The following is a 14,217-nucleotide window of genomic DNA, read 5'->3' on the forward strand; positions in this document are numbered from 1 at the left end:
TGAGAATAGAAAAGTTCAGAAACTTATTTTTAAACAGCACAGTTGAAATATACATGGCAAATAGAAATCAATTGGAAATGATGCAGACAATTACATTGATGAAAGCCACAATCTATATGCAATATTAAAGCAGATTTTTCTTCACTGCCTCAGCATACGACATCTTCTGCACAACTCTGACCTTGGACACCTCCGATCCCCAGCAACATGGGCACCCCTACAGTTGACACACACCATTTTCCCCCACAGAACCCACACATTCCTCTGTCCCATGTCCTCCTGCACACACTTCCCACATCTTGGATTATTTGACCTTTGTCAGGTAAAAACTCTTAATCAAAGCAACAACAAAAAAAAAAGATCTGTCACCACTCTCCCCATCGGGTCTGCGTCGCACCAAATGGCAGGCATCACCAACACCAGGAATATTCAACTTAAATTTCTCCACCTCCACACTTAACGCTACCCCAGAAATGACTCCCTTCAATGGTGCAAGATACAGGTCTATCCTTAAATTGCATCACACAGAGCGCCTGATCCCTCTGATCTGAAGAAACACAAAAGTCCACTTCGGGTTACCTTTCACAGACTCAACAGCACCCACCAACTTTTCCAACAAACCTGAAACCACCCATGGATCAGCCAAAAGCAGTGGTGGAAAAGGTACAAAAATCTCATACTTGAGTAAAAGTAAAAAATACTGTCATAGAAAATGAGTCAAGTGAAAGTCACCCAGTAAAATAGTACTTCAGTAAAAGTCCAAAAGTAGCTTGTTTTAAATATGCTTGAATATTAAAAGTAAATGGAGCTGCTGAAATATACTTAAGTATGAATAATAAAAATTCCATTTATGCAAACAAGACGGCACACTTTTTTTTCTTTTTTTTTTCTCGTATTTACGGAGAGCCAGGGTCATACTCCAACACTCAGACAGAATTTAAAAACAAAGCATTTGTGTTTCGTGAGTCCGCCAGATCAGATGTAGTAGGGATGACCAGGGATGTTCTCTTGATACGTGTACGAATTGGACTATTTTCTGTCCTGCTAAGCATTCAAAATGTAACAAGTACTTTTGGGTGTCAGGGAAAATGTATGGAGTAAAAAGTACATCCTTTTCTTTAGGAATGTAGTGAAGTAAAAGTAGTGAAATATAAATAGTAAAGTACAGATAACACAAACTACTTAAGTAGTACTTTAAAGTACTTTACACCACTGGCCAAAAGGCCTGGTTCCACCCTCTTCAAAAATATCACTCACACTGGACCAAACATATCTATCATAACCATGTCCTTAAACCAAATACCTGACTCAATATTAAACTTCTCCAAGCCAAAATATCATTTTATAGCCCCCTCCAGGGACATGCTAAACCCAGTAGTCCCTCCACCTCAAACACTCATTAGTTCAACACTCTAAGACTCCAGTGCTGTGGTCACTAGTTACCACAGAATTGGTCTTATCGTAAAAATGTATAATAAAACAAAAAAGAGGTCTTAATTTAAGGTTTGGCAAACGATTAGCAGTGTGGTCAAGGTTAGGTTTAAAATCTGATTTTAAGATGATCAAATGTAGAAATAGGCAGGGTTTATTCCTTTGTGGCTGTGGTAACCAGTTACGACCCTGTGCTGTGGGAAGGAACGGCCTGATATTTGATTGATGGACAAATTCAGCCAATGGTTGCAGCAATAGGCGGCTGTGTCAGGGAATTTATTGGTCAGGAGCTCCTGCACCCAGAGCCATCGTCTATTTACTAATGCAGACAGATTTACAAGCAAAAGCATGTGTTACAGCTGTGCAAACCCCGGATTTACAACTACAAACCATTTTCAAACAAATTAGACGTTAAATTTGTCAACCCCGAGCTTCCAGATTCCGCATGTGCAAATATGTTTTATTCACAGAAGATTCATAATTCGAAGTTTTTTAAATGAGTTGAATGCTTGCAAATGTGAAATTACATTTTCCCACATGATACAAGGTTGCGAAATTAAATGACACATTTGCGAATTATGATACAAACTTGCAAAATTAACTAACACATTTGTTTATCGGATCTCAGGGATCTCAATATGCGACCAGGAAATTCAACATGTGCGCACTTTTAGTATCCGGTGTCCCAAACCTTCCTCGAGGACAGTTGGACTGCGCGTGCGCGCCGTGCTGCCAGCCCACGCGCGGTCCGGAGGCGGTAGTGACGCCTGACTGAAATACAGCAGCAGAAAACAAGATGTCACCCAGCAGGGTCTGAGCAAAAACAAAACATTTGATCGGCTTTTTTTATTATCGCAGAACAAGGACTATGAGACAGATCATTCATAGAAGGGTGAGTTGATCTTGTTTTGCCATAAAACGAAGCGGTAATGATGACGATGTGGCTGCAGATTTATTTTTGTGCGCCTCCCGTCTGTCTCAAAATGGCGAAGAGGCTGTTACAGTAACATAAGGTTGGGAAACTGATTCTTGTAGCTAGATAATGTCATGATCTTGCTCTGATACATGTCTTATGTTGCCTCACAGTGAATGTTTTGGCATTTGCATCGAGTTTGTTTACATGGCACGTTAACTGGATGGATTTTAAACATGGCTATTTATATAGCAATTAACCACGGTTCAATTGGTTCACTTTAATGGTCGGGAGGTGGATTGATTAACTAACGTTAGATATTTATGTACGTTATGTTGAGACGACAATGTCATGTTTGACAAGAGGACTTTGGTAGTAAAATATTAACGAATCAGCTGCATTTCTTTAGCCATCCCGTTAGGTTAGCTGGAAGGGCGTGTTAATTGGCCATCGCTGCAACCTTGTCCCAGCTGGCTAGCTAACGTTAGCTGTTAAAATTCCTTCAATGTTAGCTATATCATGCACTGGTAAATTGGCTAAACCACATTTTAGTCTCACCTTTGCAGTAATGCAAATGTTTAATCTTGCTAAGGAGTTACCGACTTATGTAACGTTAACCACTAACGTTAGCTACCTAGCTGGCCCTTTGGAAAGTTGGCTAGTCAACAAACTGTTCATTTCAGAAGGTTAGCTAGCTATCTAAATGGTTTCCTGTTAACATTAACTAAATTAGTAACATACTTTCTTGCTTTGGCGGTGGTTCATCATAAATAAGTTACACAGAACGTGGTCCTGTGGTTGGCTGGCGGCCACCTTCGAGGAAGAGCAGTCCATCTCGGCAGAACCTGTCTCCCTCCAGCAGGTGGCGTTTCGCCCACCAAGCAAGGCGTTTTGGTATGGAGGGCAATGGGTGTCAAATTTGGTAAACCAAAATGTATGGCTTGTTTGCTATGGAATTTTTACTTGCTCAAATAGACATTTAGTAATGTTTAAGTTGATAGCAGTGTACTGATAAGTAGGGCGCAACATGGCGTCAACTGTGAGAAAAAAACACTATCAGAGTTGTCTTGAGATTCAAGGAATGAGGCTTGATTTGATTTATTAGGATCCCGATTAGCTGACCCCAATGGCGACAGCTAGTCTTGGAAAAGGGATTACAGACAGGACTTTACGATTTACATACAATTTTAAAATCATTTAGTGTGTGTGTGCATCTATCAGTTACACATGTCATTATATAAACAGAAGTATGTCACATGGGGGGAGAGGCATTGTGCCGTGAGGTGTTGCTTTATTTGTTTCTTGAAACCAGGTTTGCTGTTCACTTGTACACTTGTACTAAGATGGGAGCTCCATGCACTCATGGCTCTGTATAGTACTGTACGTTTCCTTGAATTTGTTCTGGACCTGGGGACAGTGAAAAGACCCCTTGTGGCATGTCTGGTGAGGTAAGTGTAAGTTGAATATTGAATCAATTTTGGAATTTGTAACATTAATGTTTCTTATAAAAACAAAAAGTGACGCAAGACATGCAGTTCTGTTCTCTGCCAGCTGCAGCACTTGCCCATATGCCTGGACACTAATCAAGATGAGCTAAAACTAGAGCCGGCAGGACTTGCTTTTTGGAGTGTGGTGTCAAAAAAGCATTGCATCTCTATGTTATGGACAGACCTCCCCCATCTTTACAGCCATCGAGTCTATTTATATGTTCTGACCATGACAGTTTTACAATCTGTCTAATGTCATATCTAGGGTGTTCCTAATTTGTGGTGTGTTGCTTAGGGCACTATCCCAAGTTGATAACTACATACGTCTACAGCTGAAAGACACCAGCTGAAAGGCAGTCTACAGGGATGACCTATTGACCTATTTTCAACTTTACTAAGGCTGGTATTTTGTTCGGACCCTTAAGTGATCCGAGCATAAATCCTCAGTAAATATTCCATTGTACGTGTGTGTTTATGTTTACATAAGCGCACACGCCAAGGGAAAGAACCAAGTATCCTGATGGACTCATTCTGAACAGGTTGCAACCTGACTTCAACAGATAATTTCCATGTCGATGCCTGGAGGTCAGTAAGAGTTTACGTCAACCTCAACACATATGTTAAGGTGTCCGGTAGTAGTTTTACTGCACGTTAATGTGTCTTACACCATTATAGACTCCTTCATACCCATCACCACTATCTCATAGCTATGTTATCCACGGAGGAGCTAATCTGATGACGGAAGTACTCTATAAGCACTGAACCAGTCGTACGCGGTGTGATCATGGTTTATGACTCCTGAATGGAGGGTTCTATTAGTGGTATGTGTGTTGACCATCAGAAGTGTGTTCTGGAGATTCCATTCCACGTATTGCAATCTAAGTGACTAACTCATCTGTCGCTATTATCAATAGCAATTTGACTTGTGCGGTCTCTAATCCTCTTACTGGTTGTTGCTGGACTGACTGACTGGTAGCATTTTTAATTTTTTCACCTTTAATTAACCAGGTAAGCTAGTTGAGAACAAGTTCTCATTTACAACTGCGACCTGGCCAAGATAAAGCAAAGCAGTGCGAAAGAAACAACAACACAGAGTTACACATGTAATAAACAAGCGTACAGTCAACACAATAGAAAAAAAGAAAGTCTATATACAGTGTGTGCAAATGGCATGAGGAGGTAAGGCAATAAATAGGCCATAGAAGCAACGTAATTACAATTTAGCAGATTAACATTGGAGTGATAGATGAGCAGATGATGGTGTGTAAGTAGTGATACTGGTGTGCAAAAGAGCAGTTTGTATTTACTTTTCTATGTGGATGAGGTATGTAGATTGGTTGGGCTATTTACAGTTACAGATGGACTATGTACATCTGCAGTGATCGGTTAGCTGCTCAGATAGCTGATGTTTAAAGTTAGTGAGGGAAATAAAAGTCTCCAGCTTCAGTGATTTTTTTTTTTGCAGTTCGTTCCAGGAAGGAAAGGCAACCAAAGAAGGTGTTGGCTTTGGGGATGACCAGTGAGATATACCTGCTGGAGTGTGTGTTACGGGTGGGTGTTATTGTGATCAGTGCGCTGAGATAAGGCGGGGCTTTACCTAGCATAGACTTATAGATGACCTGGAGCCAGTGGGTCTGGCGACGAATATGTAGCCAGGGCCAGCCAACTAGAGCATACAGGTCTCAGTGGTGGGTGGTATAAGGTGCTTTGGTAACACAACGGATGGCACTGTGATAAACTGCATCCAGTTTGCTGAGTAGAGTGAGTGGAAGTTATTTTGTAGATGACATCGCCATGGTCAAGGATCGGTAGGATAGTCAGTTTTACTAGGGTAAGTTTGGCGGCGTGAGTGAAGGAGGCTTTGTTGCGAAATAGAAAGCCAATTCTAGATTTGATTTTGGATTGGAGATGTTTGATATGAGTCTGGAAGGAGAGTTTACAGTCTAGCCAGACACCTAGGTATTTGTAGTTGTCCACATACTCTAGGTCAGAACCGTCCAGAGTAGTGATGCTAGTCGGGTGGGTGGGCAGGTGCTGGTAGCGAACGGTTGAAAAGCATGCATTTGGTTTTGCTGGCGTTTTAAGAACAGTTGGAAGCCACGGAAGGAGACTTGTATGTCATTGAAGCTCGTTTGGAGGTTGTTTAACACAGTGCCCAAATAAGGGCCAGATGTTTACAGAATGGTGTTGTCTGCGTAGAGGTGGATCAGGGAATCACTCGCAGCAAGAGCAACGTTGTTGATATATACAAAGAAAAGAGTCGTCCCGAGAATTGAACCCTGTGGTACCCCTATAGATTACTAGACGTCCGGACAACAGACCCTCCGATTTGAAACACTGAACTGTCTGCGAAGTAGTTTGTGAACCAGGCGAGGCAGTCATTTGATAAACTAAGGCTATTGAGTCTGTCGATAAGAATGTGGTAATTGAAAGCCTTGGCCAGGTCGATGAAGACTACTGCACAGTATGGTCTTTTGTCGATGGCGGTTATGATATCGTTTAGCATTGGTACTCAATGGGAACAGTTGTCCTACCTATTTTTATTCAGAAATGTTATCCTACAGGAACACATGATATGGAGAATTTACTAGTTTTATTGTAGTTGAATCTACACATGGCAAGGCATGACTATTTTTGCAATTTGTTTTGGAGGTGGAAGTCCACTGGACTTCTTTTACAACCAGTGTGGGACACCTCAGTAATATCTTAATGTGTTCTAAGATTACCCCTGTCTAGGGGCCTGTCTGCTCCTCACTGTTCTCAGGGGAGTTTACAACTAGATTTGTTTTCTGCTCTGGCAGCCTTGTACGGTGATGCACGTAGTCTCGGCCACCACCACCAGCGGTTGGTATCACAACCAAAAAGGTTGGACCCTATGTACAAAATGTCAGTGAATGCATAATGAGAATGACTGTAACCTTTCAACTAAATCTCCTGGTGTTTGTGCTTCAAAATGCTCAGTGGCTGTTGAGGCCTGTCAGTCACCACAGCGTCTGAGTGTGGTAACCTCTTCAATACCTGCGAACTGAGACAAGGATATCTGTCTGATATCGCAAAGAGTCATCAGGTCAGTTTTTCTAGATTGACGCCATTAGTGTAATTAAGGGGTGACAGTCCCCCACAAAGCAGAAGATGTATCATCAGAAGCAGAGTACACTCTGCGTGTCAATGTTTTTCTCGCGGAGACGGCCGCAGTGCTTGCGGAAGTGTCCGAAGGGCAAGAAGTTCATCTCAGCTACAGTATTGCACGACTTCAAGGAGAAGGAAAGTTGTTCATTCACAGAGACTGCTGGCTCGAAATCATAAAAAGAATAGTCAATCAGGTTTGCTGATTGAATGAGATCGTAATATCTCCTTGGATCGGATTCTGCACCGAGAGGTTTCCAAACGTCTCTTTTCCAAGGGGTGCTTTCGACAGATGCCCCTCGTGGATGACCGTGTTGCAGCTAGCGTTAGGGGAAGACGGTGTGGTCAGTTGGAGAAGGCACTGTGACCTGTGACAATACATGGTTGGTTTTCTGATCCATGAAGTCTGCTCTGAGTAGCAGGGGTTCCGATTTGAGGCTGGTAACATACACAGGGTGAATGAGCGTTACGTCCTGGAAGTGTAGTTTCAGCATGACTTTCAATGTGAGAGGCGAGGTAGTCTGAGTGAAACCTTGAAGTGTAGTGTCGCATCTTTCCACTTTTAACCAACGTTTAGTTGGCTTCAAATCCCTTTTGAGATTGTCAAACGAGGTTTGAGAGGGTGAGCGATATTGTCGCGCCAGAATCAATTTGTGCATGACAAGTTAAGCATTACTCCAGGACCGTTTCCAGATATGGCTGTTAAGATTTGCACTTAGTGGACATACTCCCTACAAAGTGGAGTGGTTGTTCTCAACGATGTGATGTGTCATTTCTGTTCAAGGTGAAAGCAGATAGACTTTTCAGTGTTCTCTGCTTTAACGGAGCTTTGACATTTTTCTTCGCAACCTTTGTATCATGGTCTATAGACACAGCCTGTGGGGCTGTTTTTTTTATCAAGCGGGCCCTGGATAGCATCTTAAATCAAATTCCTCTCATTTCACCCTTGCTAAGGGTGTTAAATCCTGCTGGCCTGGTGTCCCACAATTCCCCGTCTAGTCCTTGTAACTTATCTTTTATCCTTTTCTCAAAATTCTCATTCTTCTCGCTTTAGTTCTTCACGTAGTTAAACTTCTGGAGAACATTGGTCTACGTTTTGATCATCCGTCAACCCTTTGTTACCCGTGAAATCTGACACTTTGTGGGTTGGGATCAGGAACGTAGCGAACAGGTCGATTGTAGCAGCAGTCTTTTCAATGGCGATGTGCTTTACAGTTATTTGGACTGCGGTGGTTATTGGAATTGTGGTAGAAACCTTTGTTGTGCGTCATCTCTTAATGCACCCTCTAACTGGAGTGCGTGCTCCTGGTCAAACTTCAAAACTGAGTGGTCAGGGCCCTTAGTGTTGCAAGCTTTTGATGCTTCAAAAGCAATATAAGCAATTGTGTAAGTGTATCGATAGCATAGCATTATGCCTAGCTAGCAGCAGGCAATCTGGTCACGAAAATCAGAAAAGCAATCAAATTAAATCGTTGACCTTTGAGCTTCGGATGTTTTCACTCACGAGACTCCCAGTTAGATAGCAAATGTTCCTTTTTTCCATAAAGGTGATTTTTGTAGCCAAAAATAGCTCCGTTATTCCTTCATGTTTGGCTGAGAAAACGACCGGAAATCGCGGACATGAAAACGCTGAAAAATATTCCAAATTAGCTCCATAATATCGACAAACATGGCAAATGTTGTTTATAATCAATCCTCAATGTGTTTTTCAAATATCTATTCGATAATATATCAACCGGGACAGAGCTTTCTTCAGTAAGACCGGGTGGAAAAATGGCTACCTCTGTCTTTTGCGTGAGAAATACACAGAGCCATCAGGTGCACACCGACGCAATGTTGTCGCTCAGGCTCATTTTTCAAAATAAAAGCCTGAAACTGTCTTGTGATACTAGACACATTAAGGAAGCAATAGAAAAGGGAATCTCGCTGATATCCCATTCACTGCTCAATAGGGAAGCATAGGAAGGGACTCTTATTTAGAAACCGCTGCGTTCCTGATTGGATTATTCTCATTCTTTTGCCTGCAATATCAGTTGTTATACTCACAGACAATATCTTAACAGTTTTAGAAAACACTCTAAAGTTTCCATCCTAAGCTGTCAATTATATGCATATTCTATTTTCTGGTCCTGAAAAATAGCCTGTTTACTTTGGGAACGTTATTAAAAATAAAAAAAAATAAAAAAGACCCCTAGATTCAACAAGTTAAGGTGTCAACAGTCTTCAGACAGTTTTCGGGCTTTTATTTTGAAAAATGAGCCAGAACGATAACATCGTGTCAAGTGGTCACATGAGTTTGGATAGGTATTGCGTTTTCCTCTACTACTGTGAAAGACATTTGCGGTTGATATATTATCGATTCTATATTTTAAAAACAACCTGAGGATTGATTATGAAATATGTTTGACATGTTTCTGTGGACATTATGGAAACTGTTAGACATTTTCGTCTGCGTTGTGACCGCTCTTTCCTGTGGATTTCTGAACATAACGCGACAAACAAACAGAGTTATTTTGTATATAAAAATAATCTTTATGGAACAAAGGGAACATTTGTGGTGTAACTGGGAGTTTCGTGAGTGAAAACATCCGAAGATCATCAAAGGTAAACGATTACTTTGATTGCTTTTCTGATTTTCGTGACCGAGTTACCTGCCACTAGGTGTACATAATGTTTTTCTAGTATATCGATAAACTTACACAAACGCTTGTATTGTTTTCGCTGTAAAGCATAATTTCAAAATCTGAGACGACAGGGTGATTTAACAAAAGGCTAAGCTGTGTTTCACTATTTCACTTGTGATTTCATGAATATTACTTGACCGTTGCGTTATGCTATTTGGCGTAGTTGATGACAATTATCCCGGATCGGGGGGGGGGGGTCAAAAGGTTAAATTAACTTCTTGGTGACGGGGCAGTATTTTCAAGTCCAGATGACATGCATGCCCAAATTCAACTGCCTGCTACTCATCTCCAGAAGATAAGATATGCATATTATTATATTAGATTTGGATAGAAAACACAGAATTTTCTAAAACTGTTTGAATCATGTCTGTGAGTATACCAGAACTTATTTAGCAGGCGAAACCCCGAGGACAAACTATTCAGATTTTTTTTTGCACTCACTCTCTTTTCAATGGGAATACAGATTTCAAAGGGACCTTCTTGCAGTTCCTATCGCTTCCACTGGATGTCAACAGTCTTTAGAAATTGGTTGAGGTTTTTCCTCCTTTCCTTTCCTTTTTCCTGTAATGAAGAATTACAGCCATCTTGAACGAGTGTAACTTGAAGTGTACTGTTAGAGGCGCGTGACCAGAAAGCTAGCTATAGTTTGTTTTACTCCTGTATTGAACACACATCATCCCGTCTTCAATTTGATAGATTATTTACGTAAAAAATACCTTATACCTAAAGTTGTATTACAAAAGTAGTTTGAAATGTTTTGGCAAAGATTACAGGTAACTTTTGAGATATTTTGTAGTCATGTTGCGCAAGTTGGAACCGGTGTTTTTCTGTATCAAATGCACCAAATAAATTGACATTTTCGATTATATATCGACAGGAATTAATCTAACAAAAGGACCATTTGTTATGTTTATGGGACATATTGGAGTGCCAACAAAAGAAGCTCGTCAAATGTAAGGCATGATTTATATTTTTACATCTGCGTTTTGTGTCTCGCCTGTAGGGTTGAAATATACTTTCTTTGTTTACTATGGTGCTGTCCTCAGATAATAGCTTAGTTTGCTTTCGCCAAAAAGCCTTTTGGAAATCTGACATGTTGGCTGTAATTCACAAGTGTAGCTTTAATTTGCTATCTTGCATGTGTGTTCTCATGAAAGTTAGATTGTTATAGTAATTTATTTGAATTTGGCGCGCTGCATTTTTCCTGGCTTTTGGCCAGGTCCCACATATCCCAGAGAGGTTAAATAGCTAATGGAGGACTCTTTTCACCATGGTTTATGTTCATGCCAGCCAGGTAGGCTATACTCTCGTTTTAAATATAAAAGTTGAAAAATAAATACAGTAGTCCCAGCCTACAGAAATTGTTTGAGGCCATCGCTCTGTTTTCTCCCGCAATTGCATAGACTATAGAAATGTTGCGCAACATGAGCTCACATGCTCTCGTTAAGTGTTTGTTACATTTTCAAATACAATTGTGGCCAAAAGTTGAGTGACATAAATATTAATTTTCACAAAGTTTGCTGCTTCATTGTCTAGATATTTTTTGTCAGATGTTACTATGGAATACTGAAGTATACTTAGAAGAATTTAATTAGCGTCCGGCTTTTATTGACAATTACATGAAGTTGATGCAAAGTCTATTTGCAGTGTTGACCCTACCCTCAATGAACTTCTGGGCCACATCCTGACTGAATACAGCCCATTCTTGTATAATCAATGCTTGGAGTTTGTCAGAATTGGTGCATTTTTGTTTGTCCACCTGCCTCTTGAGGATTGACCACAACTTCTCAATGAGATTAACCTCTTGGACTTAGGGTGCTATGTTAATTTTTGAATGAAAAACGTTCCCGTTTTAAACAAGATATTTTGTCACGAAAAGATGCTCAACTATGCATATAATTGACCGCTTTTGGAAAGAATACACTCTGACGTTTCCAAAACTGCAAAGATATTGTCTGCGAGTGCCACAGAACTGATGTTACAGGCGAAACCCAGATAAAAATCCAACCAGGAAGTGCCGCATGTTTTGAAACCGCCTCATGCCAATGACTCCTTATATGGCTGTTGTTTACGTTTTCCACAAGGTGTCTACAGCATTGTGACGTCTTTGTAGGCATTTCCATTGAAGAATGGCTGTAAGGGACCATATATAGCATGTGGTCATAAGGTGAATGCACCAATTTGTAAGTCGCTCTGGATAAGAGCGTCTGCTAAATGACTTAAATGTAAATGTGATGTAAATGGTCACATGGTGTCTCCCGCAGAAAATCTCGCGTAAAATGCTGAGGTAGCCATTTTTCCAATCGCTTCTTATGAGAAACCAATTGCCTCGACGGATATATTATTGAATATATATATGTTAAAAACACATTGAGGATGGATCCTAAACAACGTTTGCCGTGTTTCTGTCGATATTATGGAGCAAATTTTGAAAGGTTTGGCGTTATAGTTGCAGGATTTTCCAGTCGATTTCTCAGCCAAGCATGATTAAGAAACGGGAGCTTTTTCGCCTACAAAAATATTATTTTTGGAAAAAAGGAACATTTGCTATCTAACTGGGAGTCTCCTGAGTGAAAGCATCTGAAGTTCTTCAAAGGTAAATGATTTAATTTGGTTGCTTTTCTTATTTTCGTGAAAATGTTGCCTGCTGCCAGCAGAGCCTAGCATAGCATTATGCCATGATAAATTTACACAAATGCTTGTCTAGTGTTTTTGATAATCTGAGATGACAGTGTTGTTAACAAAAGGCTAAGCTTGTGTTTGAATATATTTATTTCATTTCATTTGCGATTTTCATGAATAGGAAAAGTTTGTCCGCTGCGTTATGCTAATGTGTTTGAGGCTATGATTACGCTACCGGATACGGGTTTGCTCGTCGCAAGAGGTTAAGGTCTGATGAGTTTCCTGGCCATGGACCCAAAATATTGATGTTTTATTCCCAGAGCTACTTAGTTATCACTTTTGCTTTATGGCAAGGTGCTCCATCACGCTGGAAAAGGCATTGTTCGTCACCAAACTGTTCCTGGATGGTTGGGAGAAGTTGCTCTCGGAGGATCTGTTGGTACCCTTCTTTATTCATGGCTGTGTTCTTAGGCAAAGTTATGAATGAACTCACTTCCTTGGCTGAGAAGCAACCCCACACATAAATGGTCCCAGGATGCTTTACTGTTGGCATGACACAGGTCTGATGGTAGCGCTCACCTTGTCTTCTCCAGACAAGCTTTTTTCCGGATGCCCCAAACAATCGGAAAAGGGATTAATCAGAGAAAATGACTTTACCTCTGGCCTCAGCAGTCCAATCCCTGTACCTTTTGCAGAATATCAGTCTGTCCCTGATGTTTTTCCTGGAGAGAAGTGGCTTCTTTGCTGCCTTTCTTGACACCAGGCCATCCTCCAAAAGTCTTCGCCTCACTGTGCGTGCAGATGCACTCACACCTGCCTGCTGACATTCCTGAGCAAGCTCTGTACTGGTGGTGCCCCGATCCCGCAGCTGAATCAATTTTAGGAGACTGCACTTGCTGGACTTTCTTGGGCGCCCTGATACCTTCACCACAATTGAACCGCTCTCCCTGAAGTTCTTGATGATCCGATAACTGGTTTATTTAGGTGCAATCTTACTGGCAGCAATATTCCTTGCCTGTGAAGCCCTTTTTGTGCAAAGCAATGATGACTGCACGTGTTTCCTTGCAGGTAAACATTTTTGACAGACGAAGAACAATAATTCCAAGCACCACCCTCCTTTTGAAGCTTCCAGTCTGTTATTCAAACTCAATCAGCATGACAGAGTGATCTCCAGCCTTGTCTTTGTCAACACTCACACTTGTGTTAACTAGAGAATCACTGACATGTCACCTGGTCCTTTTGTGGGAGGGCTGAAATGCAGTGGAAATGTTTTTTGGGATTCAGTTCATTTGCATGGCAGAGGGACTCTTCAATTAATTGTAATTCATCTGATCACTCTCAAGATTCTGAAGTATATGCAAATTGCTATCATACAAACTGAGGCAACAGACTTGGTGAAAATTAATATTTGTGACTTTCTCCACTTTTGCCCATGACTGCACATTTGCATCGATGCACAATAGAGTGCTGAGTACCAGGCAGTTAGCAAGTTTGGTAGGTTACTCATGACCAGCAGCAGCATCAGAGTTTGTATAAGCCTAATTACTCAGACTAAATGGTCATGTGGAATTTGACTGCCTTCGTGACTCGTGACTACCTGTGTGGTGGTAATATGGTGACCACAACAGCCCTACCTAGGAGCTAGGTAAACTGTTGAAACATGGGAAGATATTCTGTACCTTGTCGACTCTTCTATTTGTGCCGAACATGGTTTGATCAAATGCAAAATCCATAACACAGGACTAAACCCAGACTTTCTAAAATCGATCCTGATGTCGTCCCTGTTTTGCAACAGGTGTCGGCAGGCTCCTGCTTCAATAATACATGTTTTGGTCCAGCTTTTCTCAACGTAACTATTGGTCTGCCATCTTTTATACCATATCTAAAAGTATTACAAATGCCTTTTGATCCTACTGCCATAACTTTGTTTAGGGTAATACCTGATGCCTTAACA

At 41.0% G+C, this 14,217-nt stretch overlaps 1 protein-coding gene across 2 annotated transcripts in view; it reads left to right on the forward strand.

Moving 5' to 3' along the window:
* Nucleotides 1-2,114: 2,114 nt before the first annotated feature.
* Nucleotides 2,115-14,217, forward strand: part of LOC118396335 (lissencephaly-1 homolog B-like) — a 29,637-nt gene continuing 17,534 nt past the window's right edge. The window contains exon 1 of one of the 2 annotated variants that reach the window (XM_035790462.2): nt 2,115-2,323. The gene's annotated coding sequence lies outside the window, so the exon portion shown is untranslated. Of the gene's footprint in view, nt 2,324-3,218; nt 3,239-14,217 lie in introns of those variants that run through there. The other variant, XM_052465345.1, reaches the window with a different exon arrangement.

Source organism: Oncorhynchus keta, chromosome 17 (genome assembly GCF_023373465.1).
Source record: "Oncorhynchus keta strain PuntledgeMale-10-30-2019 chromosome 17, Oket_V2, whole genome shotgun sequence".
Taxonomy (NCBI): domain Eukaryota; kingdom Metazoa; phylum Chordata; class Actinopteri; order Salmoniformes; family Salmonidae; genus Oncorhynchus; species Oncorhynchus keta.